Below are 20,663 nucleotides of genomic sequence, written 5' to 3'. Positions count from 1 at the left end.
AAACTATGTATAGATTAACACCTAAGCTGTGTATTGAGGTGTGTTTATCTGCAGCACCACTCCTACTTTATCCGTATTTTATTTTTATGTGGTTATGTTTGGATGTTTCTGCACCGGAACCTTTGTGCAGTCTGTGTCGGTGTGTAGTCCTCGGGCAGTGATTGCAGGCAGGGTGTGAGGGCGGGACTCTGTGATAACACAGCGACCACGAGAACATTCGGTATACTAAAACATACAGACCCATTCGTGTTACAGAGACAATGCGCAACCTCCACGGTTTTGATGCTTGTGTTTGCTTCAGTTTGCTACATTTTTGCGGGGTTGAATGTATCTCCAAGTCTGTGTTTCTGCTCGTGTGTCCTTTCCTGTTTGTGAAGCATGCGCTGCGTTCACGCGAAATCTGGCAGCGCGGCATCTTTTCAAAGGGTTGCGCAAGTTATTTTGCTCGTTCGCTTCTACTTTAACAACGTGAAGCTATCCAAAACTACTGTTTCATTTCTCTAATTCGCCGCTTTCTTCACTTTTTAGTTTGCTCGATCACTGCTGCTCTTTGTCTCTCTCTTTCTGTTCATTTACAAACAGTACCCAGCTACAACACAATGACAGGCACATATGCTGATGCTCTTACATTCATATTCCTGCACCAACAAAAAAAAAAATCCTGCTTTTTCTCACCCATCTCATCATACATGGAAGCCATTAGTCCATTACCCTGCAGACTACTGAGGACTGGACTTTTTTTTTTGTTCCTTCCTGTGTTAATCAGGATGTCAGCTGGGAGTGTCACATGTAATTTATCCACAAAACCACAGCAATTCCACAGAGACGGTAAGTACAGTCATAATGACATAATATTGGACTGGGACAAAGTTTCAAGGCATGACAGAAAATTAGAATTTTCCTCCCCTGTACGTATCCCTCTTTTTTTTTTTCCTCCAGACATTCTGTAAGTAAAAAAAATGCTTTACACCATGAGCAAAAGTTTGTGTTTCTTTTTTCCCCTCAATTGGACAACTCTCACATTTGAAAACTGTTTTCTCATGAGAGTTTGTTAGAAGTTTGACACATGTAATATCTGAGCATTGTAAATACTCATTGTTTTTCTCTTCCTGCCCTAATCAAACGCACTGTAATACACAGCATCACGTGCGAGTGTCTCTCGGCACACATCGTCGGGACAGATGCTTGTTTTATGTACCTGCCAGGCAAAGCGATATTCCAGATAATGCTCAGCTGCACCCACTCGGTTTTTTCTTTTCCAGCACTCATATATTTCTTCAGCTTTTGGCCTCTGCTGTCGCCAAGGCAATTTAGTCCGAGAAAAACTGCAGAATCAGCAACCTCGTTCCACTCGGAGGTAAAATTGGAAGTGTTGAAAAGCCTCGCCTGCAACCCTCCCCCCCCCGACTATCAAAATACTGTAAATCCCTTTCCTTCAGCTCACCTCCACTCCATCACTTTCTACTGCTCGTCACTGATGAGCTAAATTATGTTGGCTGCATTTACTGTTGGCAACGTTTAGTGAACTGGATTGGTTTGGGCTGGGGTTTTTTTTGGTTTTTTTGCTCATTTTGTTTGACTACAGTTTCTGCTGACTTCTGCCATGTAATACAGCAAATACAGCACTTGATGTTTATGTAATGTGCATATACTCAGGTTTCCTCGCTTGCAATCACCAAAAGGTTTTAGAATTTCGAGTGAAGTACGACAAAAGCCTCCATACCAACACAAAACCCACCGACATAATGTATGTGTAGTTTTCTTTCTATACTCACAGCCATTCATGTGGTATATTCTCATATCATGTTGACTGTCCCATGAGTCATCAACATGTATATGCACACAAACAGCATACCCACACATGCACAGAGTGCAGTGGGTGCACAGCTCGGACATGAATCTCTCTCCGTGGAGGCTGGAGGAGTTGGGTTACTCATGAGCCCATAAACATGTGCTGGCAACACTCCGAGGTACTGCACTGTAATTACAAACGTTAGAAACAATATATAAAAGACCCTTTGCCCGACAAGGCCGTGCTCCGCGTTGCAATTAGCATCCATGTCCAGAATTATCACCTTTCGGCAGCTGCCGCCGCACCGAGTGAAGGCCTTAAATCGGCAGTGTCCTCCTGGGCCCGCGAAATTGTCACATTTGCTCTTTATTCTCTTCTGCGCTTATTTTTTACTTGCGCAATCTGAGATTTGGCTAACAACGCCTACCTCTGTCGCCTCGCTTCCTGTTCCACCTCCACGTGATGGCGTCACATGTGCACGACGCACGATAACCAAAAAGCTACCTTGTACATTAACTCTGCGCAGCCCGCACATGCCCTCTTCTGCGAACCGAGCATACTGTGCTGCATGTGTAAAAGAAAAAAACGAAAAAAGACTTATTAGACTCACAAGTACGTGCAGATGCACCACTTCACCCACGCATATGACACTGTGGGCTTTCGGTAACACGGTGTGCCAAAGCGTGCACATGTATGCAGCGAGTGGGCGCTACCGGGCGAGGCCGAGGCCACAGAGGAGCTTGTGTGCGTGTGAAGTGTGCGGGTGTGTTGGTGTAGGGTGAGCATGCGGCAGTAAGAGTTGGCCGGTGTACAGGCCAGCAGAGAGGGTGCGGTGTGTTACATGTTTCGCTAATGAGCTTTCTTGGCCAGGCAGAAGTGTAGGGTGAGCTTATTAGTAAACAGGCTACAGAGAAAAGACCCTACAGCCCTCTGCCGCTGCTACTGCTGCTGCTGGCTACTCAACCGATCAGACTCTCTGTCTCCGCTCCTCTCGATTGTGTTTTTCACTTCCTCTCTGTTTACGTTGCTGTAAATTGTCTCTCACTCCATTCCCCCCCCCCCCCCCCCCCCCCCCCTCTCTGTCTTTCCTTCTCGTAGGCAGTGAGACAGTTTTGATCTCCAAGCGCAAACAGTTTTGGCCAGAGAGAGAAATTATGCAAACACACACTGCCGATTGTAAGTACCCCAACGTGTTAGAAATGTTTTGGGCTTTTTTTTGTACAGGATGATGTATTCTGATGCTGTTGGATTGTCTTGCATTTCAATTTCATTGAGATAGGGGCCTGTAATTAAACGCTGTGCAGATTACGTCTCCGCTTTGTCTACATGTATTTTCTTTCTCTTTGTGAGCCTGGAACAGATTAAAATCATAATGTGTTGGGCCTTTATCCCTTTTTTTAGAAAGGCCAAGGTCCCGATGACTTTATTAGCGCAGCACATTAAGAAAGAAAAAACAAACAAAACAAAGATAATCTTTTCGCGCACATGCGCAGAAAACACTTATCCGAACTGCCTGCTAGACAACGACTTGACTCTCCCTCTCTCTCCCTATGCATGGTCCTGAAACTGTTGGAAAATGGCTTCCACTCTGTGCCTTCCAGCTCTCAGCTCCCTGCCGCCATTTTGTGCATCGCTGCCAAAGTAGTCAGGTAGCAGAAGAACAGAGTAAAGTGGGAAAGAACAAAGTGGGTGCAACTGGATGCTGGGTTCAGGGGGAAAAGGGGGGAATAAAGTCTAATAAACTGTGAAAAGGTGTGCAAATTGAGGAAGAGTAGCGCTCTAATGTACAGTGACAGGACAATTAGCGTGCCTATTTCTTATGGGGAAATGTTTTAATTGTTGTTGGCTGATTAGATAAAAATCAAGCGGCCTCCACTCTGGATCACTTCCAGCTCCTCTTTTCAACAAGCTGACCTCGAGTGGACACCATAAACAGGGCCTTTTTTTTCATAGGGGCAAATGTGCGCTGGCAGTGGCCACAGTTGTGTCGCACCCTTGCGCGTTGCCTCCAAGCCCCGCCTGCTTTCTCTCAACATAACCTGCTGTCTTGTAGCTACTTAAAGCCAGTGAATGGATAAAATCTTTAACCTCTGCTTTTTAACCTGTCTCCACCCTAACCACAGTGCACCGAGCTGGAGCTTCAGCCCATAACTGCGGCTGTATTGTACGGACTTAGTAACCCCAGGCACCACCCTGCAATCTATAGCTATAGTGACTGGCTGCCTGCGGCTCTGGAATTCTGTGTGCGCTCCACGTTTGATTATAAGTGCAGATTTTATTAAAGCCCTTCTCTCATTTACAGCCCACAGACACTAAAGCAGGTGTTCAGTAGGTGTATAAAGCTCTCTTGATCCCCCACTACAAGTCTGAAATGACACACACCATTTCTTTTTTTTAATTTTTGTTTGCTTTGCTTCTGGGACTGTTTCAGGTTAACAGCCCAGTATTGCAACAGCGAGTTAAAGAAAAGAAGAAGAAAAAGTCTGGGGTTGGGAGAAAAAAAATCATACATAATATAATTATTGTAAAGTCATAAAAGCAGAAATTATGTTAGAAAAAGCAAAATTGACCTAAAAAGCAGAGGGAAAAAAGACTTGCTTGAAATTGCAAGGTTGGATGAACCTCATCGCACCAGCTCCAAGAACTTTGTTATACATGTGCGTGTGTGTGTGTGTGTGTGTGTGTGTGTGTGTGTGTGTGTGTGTGTGTGTGTGTGTGTGTGTGTGTGTGTGTGTGTGTGTGAAGAAAGGGGCTAAAGTGTTCCACGGAAAAACAGCAAACATCAGCTATATTGTAAATGACCAGAAAATAAATGAGCAGATTGACACCATTCATCGGGTTGTACCTGTTAATAGCGTCAAGTGTTATAAAACCTCCCTCACTGTATCATTGTGCCTCACTGCTGCCATGTAACTGATTTAGACAGTAGGTGCAAAATATAGCAGAGGTCCCTCTGGCAGTAAAACCTGGCCTATTTAGGCCTGTCACATACACGTTCTCTATGAGACAGCCACTCAGTCAGCGGCAGCTCCGAATGCACTCTGTACCCTTTGACTGCTCACTCCTTAATCTGCCCATGTGCTTGCATATGGGACAGAGAGGCCTCCATGTTGTGTTTGTAGTATGAATTATGAATCCTGTTGCATAACCGCGGCCTGCTTCTAGGGCATATCACTACAACATCTACCCAGAGACCAAAGCTTGAATACATTTACCGGCCTAGACCTCTTGGAAATAATACTGTGAAGCTGTGCCTGCCTGCATTTGTTTATGGTTATATGGAGCAGATGGCCATGCAACAGGGTCATGTAGTCACACACTGGCTGCCTCACTTGTACTGTCACACGCACAAACCCCTATAGGCAGAAACGTAGCAATCTTCAAAGCATTGAAGGCGATTGAAGGCACAGCAGTTCATTCAGTCATTTTTCTTTTATACCTCACTGTTTAGGTGTGGGTAGGTGTGTGTGTGTGTGGGGGGTATTAAAAGTTGTTATCAGGATATATAACTGTATATTCCCATTTATGCTGGCAGCTATCCTGGAACTGTAGGAACTGGTGCTAAAACCTTCTGCCAAATCAATGCTAACTATGGTTGACTGCGCTGTATTTACAGCGTTAGATTTCAGCGGTGAGCCTGACTAAACGCAGCTGTAGCCTGAGAGTTACAGGCTCTTGAAGGTTACAAACTGTGCAGATCCCCGTCTGCCTGCTCTGGCCTGCTGTCTGTCAGCTGAAGTTCATATTCAGGGAGAAAGGTATTTGTTCAACCCTCTAAATATAGCTGGTGACAGATGCCGCTCAAAGGGGCACTGCCCATTTGAAAGGGGCCCTGCGAGCAGGCCGGCGCTGAACACAGTGCATGTAGACGTGTCAGAGCTATAGCCTTCCTCTAATAGACAGAGGCCTTGCAGGTCACCAGCAGCCACATGGCAGTGCACATTTCACCAGAGCTCTTTAGAGTGGCAATACGAAGATTAAGACTTTGACTTCGCTGAGCAAAAAAAGGTTACTTTTTTTGTATTTTTATACATTTATTTAACTCGGTATCAACGTAACCCACTATGGGAAACTAACACAGTTCAAGTTTCTTAAGACCTGTATCTATAAAAATACCAGTGTCCTAAGAAGAAGAAGGTGAGGGAGCATACATAGAAATAACCCCACAAAGCATAACGTGAGGGTTAACATCATTTTAAAGTGAAATCATGCACTTCTGTACCACCTATGCAAAATAAAACCAACCATCCACCTTTGAATAAATAATAAATTCTCATTGTTAAGTGCCCTCTGATAACTGTAATTTTGAATGTCTTGAGCAATAATCTGTAGAGTCATTGAAAACATAGACAGGCACCATTACTCAGGGGGCCCAGATTTGCAACCGTGTGAGACACCTGCTTTCAAGCTTTTTTTCTGGGTAGACCTTTGTCTTCAATTCAATTCAATTCAGTTTTATTTATATAGCGCCAAATCACAACAAAAGTCGCCTCAAGGCGCTTCATAGATACAGAGAAAAACCCAACAATCATATGACCCCCTATGAGCAAGCACTTTGGCGACAGTGGGAAGGAAAAACTCCCTTTTAACAGGAAGAAACCTCCGGCAGAACCAGGCTCAGGGAGGGGTGACCATCTGCTGCGACCGGTTGGGGTGAGAGAAGGAAGACAGGATAAAGACATGCTGTGGAAGAGAGACAGAGATTAATAACAGATATGATTCAATGCAGAGAGGTCTATTAACACATAGTGAGTGCGAAAGGTGACTGGAAAGGAAAAACTCAATGCACCATGGGAATCCCCCGACAGCCTACATCTATTGCAGCATAACTAAGGGAGGATTCAGGGTCACCTGGTCCAGCCCTAACTATATGCTTTAGCAAAAAGGAAAGTTTTAAGCCTGATCTTGAAAGTAGAGATAGTGTCTGTCTCCCGAATCCAAACTGGAAGCTGGTTCCAGAGAAGAGGGGCCTGAAAACTGAAGGCTCTCCCTCCTATTCTACTTTTAAATACTCTAGGAACAACAAGTAGGCCTGCAGAGCGAGAGCAAAGTGCTCTAATAGGGTGATATGGTACTACAAGGTCATTAAGATAAGATAGGGCCTGATTATTTAAGACCTTGCATGTGAGGAGCAGGATTTTGAATTCAATTCTGGATTTAACAGGAAGCCAATGAAGGGAAGCCAAAACAGGAGAAATATTCTCTCTCTTTCTAGTCCCTGTCAGCACTCTTGCTGCAGCATTTTGGATTAGCTGAAGGCTTTTCAGTGAGTTTTTTGGACATCCTGATAATAATGAATTACAGTAGTCCAGCCTGGAAGTAATAAATGCATGAACTAGTTTTTCAGCGTCACTCTGAGACAGGATATTTCTAATTTTAGAGATGTTGTGCAAATGGATGAAAGCAGTCTTACATATTTGTTTAATATGTGCGTTGAAGGACATATCCTGGTCAAAAATAACTCCAAGGTTCCTCACAGCGTTACTGGAGGCCAAGGTAATGCCATCCAGAGTAAGAATCTGGTTAGATACCATATTTCTAAGCTTTTCAGGGCCGAGTACAATAACCTCAGTTTTATCTGAATTAAGAAGCAGAAAGTTAGCGGTCATCCAGGTCTTTATGTCTTTAAGACATTCCTGCAGTTTAACTAATTGGTGTGCGTTATCTGGCTTCATGGACAGATAGAGCTGGGTGTCATCTGCATAGCAGTGAAAATTTATGCTATGTCTTCTAATGATGCTGCCTAAGGGGAAGCATGTATAATGTAAACAGAATTGGTCCTAGCACTGAACCCTGTGGAACTCCATAATTAACCTCAGTGTGTGAAGAGGACTCTCTATTTACATGTACAAATTGGAGTCTATTAGATAGATATGATTCAAACCACTGCAGTGCAGTACCTGTAATACCTACAGCATGTTCTAATTGCTCTAATAGGATATTATGGTCAACAGTATCAAACACTGCACTAAGGTCTAGCAGGACAAGCACAGAGATGAGTCCACTGTCAGAGGCCATAAGAAGATCATTTGTAACCTTCACTAAAGCTGTTTCTGTGCTGTGATGAGCTCTGAAACCTGACTGAAACTCTTCAAATAAACCATTCCTCTGCAGATGATCTGTTAGCTGTTTGACAACTACTCTTTCAAGGATTTTTGATATGAAAGGAAGGTTGGAGATTGGCCTATAATTAGCTAAGACTGCTGGGTCTGAGTAAAGGTTTAACTACAGCCACCTTGTAGGCCTGTGGTACATAGCCGATTATTAGAGATAGGTTGATCATATTTAAGATCGAAGAATTAATTAATGGCAGGACTTCTTTGAGCAGTTTTGTAGGAATGGGGTCTAAAAGACACGTTGATGGTTTGGAGGAAGTAATTATTGAAGTTAACTCAGAAAGATCAATTGGAGAAAAAGAGTCTAAATGAATATTAATGGTACTAAGAGTAGCTGTAGATAATATTACATCTATGGGATGATTATTGGTCATTTTTCCTCTAATGATAAGAATTTTATTTGTGAAGAAGTTCATGAAGTCATTACTAGTTAGCGTTGAAGGAATTGTTGGCTCAACAGTGCTCTGAGTTTTTGTCAGCCTGGCTACAGTGCTGAAGAGAAACCTGGGGTTGTTCTTATTTTCTTCAATCAGTGATGAATAGTAAGATGTTCTGGCTTTGCGGAGGGCTTTCTTATAAAGCAACAAACTATTTCTCCAGGCTAAATGATGATCCTCTAAATTTGTGACACACCATTTCCTCTTCAGCTTACGAGTAATCTGCTTTAGACTATGTGTTTGAGAATTATACCACGGAGTCAGGTACTTCTGATTTGAGACCTTAGTTTTCACTGGAGCTACAGTATCCAGAGTCATACGTAGTGAGGAGGTAGAATTATTAACAAGATAATCGACCTCTGTTGGAGTAGCGTTCAGGTAGCTGCTCTGCTCTATGTTGGTACAGGGCATTGAAGATGATAACAGTGGGTGGATTATATTCTTAAACTTAGTTACAGCGCTTTCAGAAAGACATCTACTGTGATAAAGTCTACTCTCCACTGCTGTGTAATCAATTATTGTAAATGTAAATGTTATCAGGAAAGGATCAGACAGGAGAGGGTTTTCAGGAAACACTGTTAAATGTTCAGTTTCTATGCCATATGTTAAAGGCCCCTTTCAAGTTAAGTGGTGGGTGGGTTCTTTTACATTTTGAGAGAAGCCAATTGAGTCTAATAACAGATTAAATGCCATGTTGAGGCTGTCATTTTTAGCATCTACATGGATGTTAAAATCACCCACAATAATTATTTTATCTGAGCTGAGAACTAAAATCAGATAAAAAGTCTGAGAAATCAGACAGAAACTCTGTGTGAGGCCCAGGTGGACGATATGTGATAACAAGTAAGACTAGTTTCTGAGTTTTACAGCTGGGGTGGGCAAGGCTAAGCATCAGGCTTTCAAATGAATTAAAAGTCCGTTTTCGTCTTGCTGTGCATCCTGCAGCCTGTGTGTATATGCATGCAAATGTGTGGATGTTTCTTTGTGTATGTGCAATTGTACACTGCGTGAGAGAGATGAGAAGCAGCTGGCAAGGTTGGGCTGAGTGGTGTGGGAAACTCCTGCTGTGTACATTGTCATTACAGTGATTGGGGTCTCATTTGTTTTTTACCCCTAGAGTTGGGGCCGCAGGGCCACACTGGAATGAGCTAAGTTTGCCTAATCCAGCCCTCCTCACCTGGCATGTTTATGGCTCTGCTGCGGGATGGAGGGGTTGGAGGGGTATAAGTCAGTGGGGCCAGTTCATCTCGCAGTCTTACAGGCAGACACACACTTTAACCACGTTGGCGTGAGTACATGCACACTTGCACATGTATGCATTTGCTCATCTGCATGCACAAACACCACAAGTGTCAAGTGCGTTCAGTGCACATGCGCTAATGTGTTCTTGCAGCATCACAAACACGCGCTATGCACACACTGTACATTCAAACTTATTGATGTGAACTTTGAACTCCCTGTTCTTTCATTCCTAACACACACTTGCACAAGGTTTGCAAGCTCAGTATCTGCCTCATGCAGAGGTGACGGGGAGGTCAGCCTGTCTGACTTTGAGCAGAATCCCCCTGTGGCTTGCCCCAGCCATTCCCCCTGGCATGTGTAACAGGACCTGCCCAAGCAGCCTCTCCTCTTCCCCCAGCTCCTGTCCTCCTCCTACTGCTGCCTGCCCCTTGGCCCTGGTATAAATAGATGGGTCATGACTGCTGTGCTATCTGTATCGAGGGTGGTGGGGGGTGAATAGTCCACCCTGTCTATCTACAAGATTCCTCGTGTCTGCACCACTTCTGCTGCAGCAGGACATAAAAAGAAAAACAGGTATTTCTGACCACATCATTTGTGACTAGAGACTGTACACTAATGTCACCATGTTGAGTGTGTATGGGTGTACTTGCAAAGTTGAACTATAGTGTAGTGTGTGAGTGATCTTTTTACCCTGAATACAATGTTTTTTATAGATATTATTGTATTTTCTTTTTTTCTTTTTTTTTACCCATCAGGATTTTTGTACACGAGGAAGACCCTCCAGTGGTGTAGTGGTTAACACATATGCTTGGGAAGTCAAAGGGCACTTGTTCAGTTCCAGCTGGAGACATACATCCCTTTAGGGCTTGTATCTAGCATCTAACTCTGACAAAGTATGCAGAGCCACCTGCTGTGGTGACCCCTTGTGGCAAGTAAGAAGCTTTTTGTTTTATTTTATTATTCTTGAAGGTTGGCCTGGTAGTTTTTGGTTATCAAACAAACGGTTAAATGAATGCTATAGAAAACCTGTGTCCACATTGACTTTCAGTACAGATGATGTAGTAATTGTCTGATTAGATATTAGCCAATAAGTAAGCATATGATTTCAAATTTACCGCTTGAAATTTCGTGCTACTTGCAGATCTCGTTGGTTTGACTAGGTCACTGGATATGCAACATAGTTGTACTTGTGCGTCGTAAACTTTATTACATCTTTGGCCAAAAGTCAACTATTTGCCTCTATACATATGTATAGAAACAAAAAATGCAAATTGCATGACTTTAATGAACTTTGTAGATCCTTCTGAGTGCCAGAAATATCCCCTTGCAGTAAAAACTACATTGCTAGTGCTACTGCACTGTCACCTCTAGCTTTTATGGTGAAACATCAGAAGTCAGTCTTGACTGTGACCAAATAAAAGGCGAGAAGGTTTAAATATTGATTTTGTATTATCATTTATTTATTTTAGGTAAATGAAGAGCATTTAATATATACTAACATTTCTTTCTGTAACCATCTTTTATGTCGGTGATACAATGTTGTTGAGGTTAATACTGCTGCCTCACAGCCAGAAGGTTCTGGTAATGAACGACAGTATATTCATGCTGGTATGTTCTATAAGTGCAGAATAGATGAGATACAGTAAAGCTTTGAGTGGTCAGTAAAACGACAAAACATGATGGAAATTTGTAATTTGCAGGAATGAATAATAAGAATCTGAGGTTGGATATTACATTAAAGTGGTCTTTAAAAAAAATCTACCCACTCGCTGACCTTAAACCACCAGAACCTCAAAGATCAGGTTGCAAGGTTATAGCTGAACTGATTGGCAATGTAGCACTTAGACTCAAGTGTGATTAAGTTAAAGTGAGTTTTTAAGCAGCGCCTAGCTTTGCTGTGAACACTGTGTGAAAATATGATTAGATAAATCAGCAAAATGTTTTACCTTACTTCCTTTTTCCAAGCTTATGTGCATGTGTTTCAAACTGTGACCTTCTGTATGAGATTTGGTTTCACGTGTGCATCCATATATGTGTTTTATGGGACATTGTGAGGCAAAGATGTGCAGAAAGCAGAACTTGAGCTGAGGGAAGTGTGAGGCTGAAGCAGTACTTTAGTTACAGAGCCAGCTTGTTGAGTTTGCACGACAACCAAAGAAGAGTTCCAGATTGTCCTCTATAACTGCGGTAAAAAAACAAACAAGTGTGCAACATGAGTATGGACCTGTGGGTGTGTGTATATATGCTTGCATTTCATGTTAGTTCTCTACAGTACATGTGCGTGGGTGTAAGCGTGAATATTTTCCTGTCACTGGAAGATAGCAACTGGCTCTGACTTCACTTGAAAATGATATTTTTCATTATTTATTGGTCGGGACCCCAGGGTCATATACTATATTAGATTAAAGTATGTTCAATCAGCAGATGTAGAGGACAATGTGTCTTGACCCTACATTATGAAGTCTGGGCCCCGCGCCACAGAGAGTTTTGCAGGACTGCAAAATAAAATGAGGTATATGCTTTAGCATACGGTTTTCTCTATGATTTAGGTCCTAAAATCATTGCAAGTTGAGCTCCGCAGTGGAGTTTGTTCTAAGTTCAGGCCTTCTGCAAAGCAGTGTTATTCTAGAGCATCTAAATATATGAATTTAAGTGTTGTCCATCATAAGTAAATTAAGTCCTTGTAAATTATGCAAGCTCCGTTTGTCATTACTAAATGTGTGTGCAAATGTATATGTGTGCTAACTGTAGGTTGCCATATTTCTTCTCTCAGGTTGTTTCTGTCTGCAAAGTATCTGTTTAGTCCTTTTGTGTCTGTTATACTGTACAGGTGTGTGCCTGCGCATATTTACAACCCACAGCTCTATGGTGTAAGTAAGGTGGTGTTGAATAATGCAGGGAACCTCAGACTCACCACTGAGCAGACGCAATGGGGCCTCTCAGCTCAAGACATACTGCTTTGTATTGTGCTGTGCTGTACACTTCTGTCTTCCCAGTACATTAGATTATATACAGTAATCAGCCGACTGTATGGCACGAAACACGCACAATGGTGTGGTTTTATCAAAGAACACATGAGCATGAACCGCACTGTAAATAAATATAACCCCCATATACAAACTGCAAGCAAAGCCAGACACGTCTTCACCCAAAGGTCCAAAATGCAGCGTTTGAACTGGCTGCAGTGTTTGCAATTGATCTCACATATGTCAAATCTAAAAGTCATCATGCAGGAGTATTTTTCTGTTTCCCCTTTTGTCTTTGTTGCAGAAGTAACAGATTTTCCCTCTTGGGTTTTTCCACATGGAGACTACCTGACATGCTGCTGAAACCATGATGGAGGGAGGAGGTTATAGGCCAGTGGGCCCTTCCAGCCCCTTTTCTCGATGCATGTTATATAGCAGGTGAGAAACATTAACGGAGGCAGCAGCAGCTGCAGACCTCTGCTCCACACATGTGGGCCAGGATATGAGCTAGCTTGAGCTCTCCCACTCTCAACTTTAGTGAGCAAGGTTATCGCTCAGAACCACAGGAAACAGTGCTGCCAAACTGGAAACAGCATAGCTCTGTTTAATATACGTTACTTTGAACACTGATCTTAATAGTATATAGGTTTGCCAGAACTTGATCTAAAATGATATTTGCTTATTTGTCATGTGACTGGCCACACCCACCCTAGCTTCTAAAAGCTATGTGATATTTGTGAATATAATAATGTTTCTGAGTGTTTTTGAGGTTAGCGTGTTTGCTATACAATGTTCATTATGAATATACCATTTAAGTTATTTACTGGTTGCATTTGAATATGGAAATGTCTTGGCTGCGCAATTTGCTTGAGACATGTGTGCCTTGTTGGGTCATTTGAATTACCCCCCTCAGCCCGGGCCATGAACCCGGAGACCCAGTTGTCACATTGTGTTTTGAGCGCACAGACTCTGGCCGTGGTGGTGAGGTGTCCCAGAGGAGAGTGGCATGTTTCTGTGAATCATAACCGCTGTTCTGTGTTCAGTGAGCCTTGTCAAAGCGGATTACCTGCATGAACGGGGACCTGAAAGGACTTTGTTTTTAAAGACTGTCCTTTGGGGTGAGGTAGTAGGTTGTATAGTTTTAGGGTCGTACCCTTCCTGTCAGATAACTATACAACTTACTGTCTTTCCTGAAGTGGCTGTAATGTCGTCAGATGCCTTTGGTGGAGTGCACGGATCCAGATCGACGCACTGCTTGCTAACGGCTCAGTAGCCCGAGTTTGATAGCAGAAAGTTATTAAGGACTGTAGCCGCTTTGTAGAAGTCGTTGATTGCCAATAAAGTACAACTGTGTTTTCATTGTAAGCGTTCATTCTTTTTGTGTAAAACACAACAACAGCAAAAATGTCCTCTTCATATCTCAGCAGACACTTTGCGCTGCATAATCGTTTCCAAAGGTTCCTCCTGTTTAGCCGCCAGTCTCTTTGTTCATTTTCTTTGCACTTGTAAAAATCTAAAAGAAATCATCACAATTTGGGGGGTTTTAGTAATTAAAACTCGACAAAAATCTCAGTGTTTGCTTTTCATGTAGGTATGGTTTTTGTCAAATTCTGTATATTCATTTACAGATTGTATATGTCATCATAACGCTTTTATCATTACCAAAGATTTTACCCAGCCTGTAGGGCCTTTACTGATGTTCGTACGGGGTGAGGTAGTAGGTTGTGTGGTTTCAGGGTAGTGATTTTGCCCAATCAGGAGATAACTATACAACCTACTGCCTTCCCTGAAGGGCAGCAATACTTCACCATTCACACACATCAGGAGGCATTTTGTTCATATCATTAAAAAAAACTCCATATTGACAAACTAAACCACATGAATCACCTGAGTCTAAGAAATTTTATACAAAGATGTCAAATCAGACGATAGCAGCGGAAGGAACCAGCAGGTAAAGTCTGTGCAGTAAGGAAAATGTCTTTGACTCAGATTTTTTTTTTATTTTTTTGCTTCAAAATTAATAATAAAAAATAAGGTGATTGATCATTGCTCCTTGGTGTTCTCTTCTTTGGTTTATTCTCTCATCGGATGTTTCAAACTTTTGAAGCTCCTTTGGTTTTCAAACTATCTTCCTGAGGTAAACTTTACATACAGTTTACATACAGTGCTGGTCTCTTATGAGAAAAGGCAGAACTTAAACGGCACTATGCAAAATCGTGGAACGCCATTGGTCTGTTCTGACCTCTTTATCTTTCGAGAAATATTGGAAACACAAGTGGCATCCTGGGATCAGCCGGGGACCTCGGTGTGTTCTAAAACTCCAGAGCACAAGATATGGAAAGAAGAACCTTGGCACTACAGGGGGCTGAAGCATATGGTAGTAGATGGTGTTCTCTTTCTGGCCAGCAGCACATATAAATACACAGACACACACACACAGATGGATAACAAGGTGAGTGCCAGCCGCTATCCCAACGTGGACATCAGACATAGCTCACTGTCTGAGACTGCAGCCCGGTATCTCATATCAAGGTCAGGCTTGAGGTTGTCACTCACAGCGAGAGTTCTTGCACACCCTTGGATTTTTTTAGCCAGTTGTCACATAACAAGTGACAGCTTTGCGCAAGAAGCAACTATTTCTCATTTTTGACATAATCCAGTCCCTACAGGCACTAAAACTCCAGCGTGTTGCACTGCCACCTGTATATCATTTCCTATGTCAGAGTTTCACACATATCAGACGTTAGCAGCCATGCTGAGCTTCTTGTGCAGCCACCAGATGTCTCTGACACAAAGAGGGGAATGGCTTGACAGCACATCACTGGAGTAACACTGCTCAGAGCTGTAACATTGTAGCGTGGGAAGAAGTCTACCACAGCACTGCATTCTGTGTGTCTAGACCAGTGTTGGGTGTATTTGTATGTGGGCTGCACCCACTGGGTAGCTGTACCCCTGCCAGCCAACAGGCTGAATTGATTTGGTCCTCGGCCATGGTGATGGAGCAAAAGGGAGCTGAATACTAAGCCTGCTGAGACAATGACTCTGTGTGCATCCTGTCTCTTGGGTTGCATCTCTAAAGGCCATGCACCATCCTTCATCTCCTCCTGCTTTGCCACTTCACCCAAAACACTACAAAAAGCTCTGACATCCGCTTTGGGATACCCCCCACCCCCACCCATGTCAATGCAATAAGGAACTAATGAAATGCTTGCAAGGCTCAGGCTGACACATATGAGTCAGAATTCAATAATATACTGTTGCTTTTTCCAAAGTTGCCAGGAATTTGAAAAGAAGAATACTTGCAGCAGCGCTTTTATAAGAGCTTGCATGATGTCATTCCTGTATAAATGGAATGGTGTTATTGATTGAGTGTAAGTGGATAGGATTGAAAGCTCTGTGTGGGCAGGTCCTGCAAATAAACCACTGAGCAGTTTACATTTGCTGAAATGAAGCAAAGCTAAGCGTGGTTTCAAAATAGCTTCCGCCACCACATTAAATATGCGATGATAAAATGAGTTTGAAGTATAGAACCAAGGAAATGAAATTATTTTGTTTGCGTATTTATATTTTCTGCACACAGAGTCATTTCTAATTAATCACATTTAACACTGATCCCTCCAGTCACTAGACCTCTCTCACTCTTTAAAGACATGGCAAAGGCGCCACCTAGTGGACGCTCTACGCTTTTCTTTGTGCCATATTTGCTGAATATTTTATTTCTATATGAACCATTTTGGCCACATTGAATTATTTGACCGTTTGCAAATTCATATTCTTTCCATATATTGATGAGTGAATCGAGTAATTATTGCAGTAACACCAGTTAGGCCTCCAATAAGTTGACCACAAAGGGGTGATTGTGACTGGATGACTGGATGCAGGCAGCCTGGGAAAGCGGCTGTTGAGTTCTCGTGAGTGGGCAGACAACAGTGATGCACCTACATCATAAATACAAGAAATGAATGCTGCGGGCGTCAGTGTTCTGTCAGTGTGAATGTTTGTGCTAAGGAAAACAAAGACAGACATTGTTGTTGCTGATAGTGGAGATTACTTTTTGGGCAGTTTAGCCTGATGTGATCTTTGGCACCATAGTACAAAACTGGTTGATTAAAATAAAATGTGTTTTCTACAAAGTATTTGTTAAAGTCTGCAGTTTTTCTAGAAGATGCTTAAAAAACATGTCATGTCCTTGCAAGTTCTTCAGCTGCTGTTTCTTACCAGCAGGTGGCAGTAGAGGTCGTGTAAAACTACCATAAGGACTCGAAAAAACATCCCCAGCCTGCTGTCGAAAGTCCCATCCAGGGCCTAAAACTTAACTTGTGTAACTGTTGATATCGAGGCCAACAATTCTAGCATCAACTAGCACGTTTTCTTTCAGTCGTTTTACCTCCAACATTGGGTCACATGTCATAGAATCATACTGTCATACTGTTAACACACCAACACAATGTAGTTGTAATTACGGACTCATTTTTGATCATGTTCTTCCTGATTTCCAGTTGGGGAAGAAAACACAGTATTAAGCAGACAAATCCATGATGTTCACTGTGGAGCGCTGAGTCTTCGAAAGAGCTGTAATTCTAAGGATGGGTTCTCTTTCGTAACCACAAAGTACTTCATCACACAGTTGCTTGTTCAGAGTTTGTTTTATTACAGCTAGGTTCACTTCACGGACAGACATGTTGTAAGCAGCTGTCATTAAATTATCTAGATGTGGAAAGTCTCCCCTTAATTAGGAAACCAGCTGTGATCCAGACAGAGAGTCTTGACCGGAGCCCATTACTGTGGACTCTGTCTGCTCTACTGAGCTGTGTTGCAACGAGCCGTATCTTCTCGGTCTAATGTTTCTCAATGTCCTCCTCACACAGTGAAGTCGCCAGCAGTTGTGGAGAAGCCTGGTAAACTGGAGCTGGTATCAATGTGGATGTCCATAGGAGCAAAAAGTCATTCCCATGTAATAACTTGACTTTTTTTTCTTAAAAGCTTAAAAGTTTCTTAAAAGCTTCTCGTGATTAAAGATTAAAATATACTTACCATATTTGGCTTTTCTGAAGCCTTAACTGTTCCCAGAAGTGAGTAACCTGGGAATAACTGGACTAACAATGCACAGTGCTCTTAATAATTTGGGCTGTTAGGTAAGGTAAGCCAAGCCTGAGTCACTAAAACGGCACCACAGTTATACTGATACACAGGAGACTGAGAGTGGAGGGTATGATTTAGCTGTGGGTGCTAAAAAAAAAAGAAAAAAGATATATCAAGGGTCGTGGAAGACGGCAATAGGGTGACAAGAATAAGACACAGACGCACACATAGGTAAAACAAACGTTATAGTGTTTACAGGTGTAGCAGTTCATGGGATAGGTTAGGTCAAGGCTGACACACCCACTGAAACTATGTCATAAATTAAATCGCTGTGTTAAACAAAAGATCCAACAAGATTTTGGTCAGTTATCAAAAAATGACTGATTAAAATGTTGAACATGCTCCAAGCAAACAGATAATGTAGTGAGTGAGCCTTCGGGTTATGTTGTTTTTTAGGCATTTATTATTGAGACCAAGCATGAACATATACAGTAGCTGTTGCTACAAATTAAGAACCAGTATAATACCATATTACACAACAGAAGCCATGAGCTGTTTTTTTAATGGATATGTTTGTTTGTGTTGTTTTCTGAGCACTGAGTAGTTTTGCGTTTGATAATTGCAATATTCTTTGGTATCTTCATGCAACTTCACTGGTTATAAAGAATTGAATAGGTTTACTGAAAACCTAGATGAAAACAGATTATGCACGAGCTTGTTCACACATATACACAAACATGCAAATGTGGCCTTGTTAGAGATCTGGTGTTTCAAACATAGGGCTCAGGGGTCAGAATCAGCCTGGTGAAGACCTTTTTTGTCTTTTTTTTTTTCTAATATTAACGTATTTTAGGGATTGAATGTGTAGTTAAACTCCTTTAAGCTGACAGAAAGGAGCACACTTAAGCTTAAAGTGGGCTCCTCGATATAAAATACATTAACAACCCTGTTATAGATTAGGACTGTAGAATAAATGCCTGATTACCATCAGCTAGCAACTTACAGTCTTAAAAATGAACGGGGTTAGATTATTTTGTTGAATAATATGAACACCAGCCATCACTGAACTTATGCTGTACATGCTGAGTGTGCATGGAGGTTGTGAAAGTCCACTGTAGTCCCAAGACACATGCAGAGCAGCCAGCGCCTGGTTCCAGACCTCGAGTCCAGAGAGTGACGCCCACGTTGCAAAGACGTGTAATGGCGAGCTGGGACAGGGAATGGGGGTGAAGAAACAGTAGAGCAGAGAGATGCAACTGACAGCCAGGGTCACACACTCAGCATCTGGCATGAGCTGGGAAAACAGAGCAGCTACAGTAATGGGCAGTTTATTGCAACAGTTTAGCTGGAAATCCTGATTACTTGGCCTGAGGTCAGTGTGAAAGACTAGGATTTCTCCAGCTGCTTTTCTCGTCCTAAAATGTGCACAATTAGCACAACCTTGAAAAGCTAAATATCCCACAAAAAAGATACAATGCTGCCAAGCCATCTGGAAATGCAAAGATATTGTCCTTTTTCTCACAAATAGGGGGATCATGTAAGATTTCCACTCCTGTCATTTTCATGCGGGACTGGGAAACATTTAGTTTCTCCAAGCTGAAAGTTTCCCTGTGCTCAACTATGAGTTTAATGTAAGAGCATACAAGCATGAGTTTCTTACTTGACTATTTTTATCATGATCCAGAATGCAATTTTAATAACTGTGATGAGGAAAGTTGAAGTCCAAGCACATATACACTGCTCAAAAAAACTTAAAGAAAACAGATCTGGACCAGGGCATCATTGAGGTCTTGGACATTCTGAGGTGCAACCTGGTGGTGTCAGATGGAGCCAAACACAATGTCCCAGATATCTTCTGTTGGATTTAGGTAAGGCGAGCGTGGAGACCAGTCAATAGTATCAATTCCTACATCCTCCAGTAACTGACACGCACACAAACGCTACCAAAAACAACACTTCTTTGGTGGTAGTAATAATCACTAATGTCAGTACCATGTAAATTCAAACCATCTTCTTCAGCTAGGCTAACAGCTAGTCCTAGCTAGGCTAAATTTAGCTTTACTTAAAGTACATAAACACAACTGGAACAAAATTCTTTACTATTTATATCTGTCTGTAATTGGAAATAATTTAATTATTATCATATTAACTATTATGAACTAATGTATTGTTATACAGCCTACATAGAGTTGTTGTTTGGTACTTTTACAGACAATTAGTTATTCATCAAAAATGTTAGGTAAAGTTACAGATTTTACAGTTCTGGTCCGTATTTCTTAGAGCCCCTCACATAACTCACATGACAGAAACCAGGAAACACCTCGTTATTCTTCGTCAATAAAGACACACACAAAGACAATTCGATTAAATTACCAGTTTCCACTGAGTGAGCCCAGATGCAGGAGAGAAAAGTGGAAGACAACAACATGTTGCATACACTAAAAGTAAGTTTGACTGAAAAATATTATTCAGAAGAAGTTTAAGTCAGCAGGAGCGAGAATAACCAGGACTAACTGTACTTTCAGTTTTCAGCTTCACTCAGAAACTCGATGGCTTCAAGATCAGATGAGGATCTTCACTGTCTGGTGTGTCAGAGCATCTTCACAGATCCTGTTCTTCTGTCACGTAGCCAGAGATTCTGTAGAGGCTGTCTGAAGAGCTGGTGGAGAGCAGACCCAACAAACAAGTGTCCAATTTGTATGAGAAGATCTTCGAGGGAAGATCCAGCTCGTAATCTGGCTTTAAAGAACCTGTGTGAGGACAGGGCAGTGAGGACAGGGCCCACTAGAGGACGTCGGGCCCTTGGGCCACTCTCATCAAGTCCGTTTTTGATTTTTTGGTCAGAGACATTCACGCACACAAAATTTTAGTGGCCTCCACCTGTAAAACCATTCCTGATTTGTGTATTGTCTCATTGTTCACCCTGTAGGGCATCTATTGTTAACTTCATGAACACCAAAGGAGCAGAAACTGATCAACAACCCTCTCAACTGACCAGATCAACACCCCATCGGTTCAACTAACTTCT

At 42.2% G+C, this 20,663-nt stretch overlaps 1 protein-coding gene across 5 annotated transcripts in view; it reads left to right on the top strand.

The window, feature by feature from the left end:
• Nucleotides 1-20,663, top strand: part of pparab (peroxisome proliferator-activated receptor alpha b) — a 74,947-nt gene that overhangs the window by 6,427 nt on the left and 47,857 nt on the right. Inside the window, exons 2-5 of one of the 5 annotated variants that reach the window (XM_085462384.1) lie at nt 2,891-2,968; nt 9,985-10,160; nt 10,343-10,519; nt 12,858-12,991. The exons of 1 other annotated variant lie outside the window; for it this stretch is intronic. The gene's annotated coding sequence lies outside the window, so the exon portion shown is untranslated. The remainder of the gene's footprint in view (nt 1-2,890; nt 2,969-9,984; nt 10,161-10,342; nt 10,520-12,857; nt 12,992-20,663) is intronic. 3 more of the 5 variants (XM_085462383.1, XM_085462388.1, XM_085462385.1) reach the window with 3 other exon arrangements.

Source organism: Copadichromis virginalis, linkage group LG7 (genome assembly GCF_057382275.1).
Source record: "Copadichromis virginalis isolate Kocher_CV1m ecotype Utaka linkage group LG7, C_Virginalis_male_GT1.1, whole genome shotgun sequence".
Lineage (NCBI taxonomy): Eukaryota > Metazoa > Chordata > Actinopteri > Cichliformes > Cichlidae > Copadichromis > Copadichromis virginalis.
Note: the sequence above shows the minus strand (reverse complement) of the source record. Positions and strands in the feature narration are given on the sequence as shown.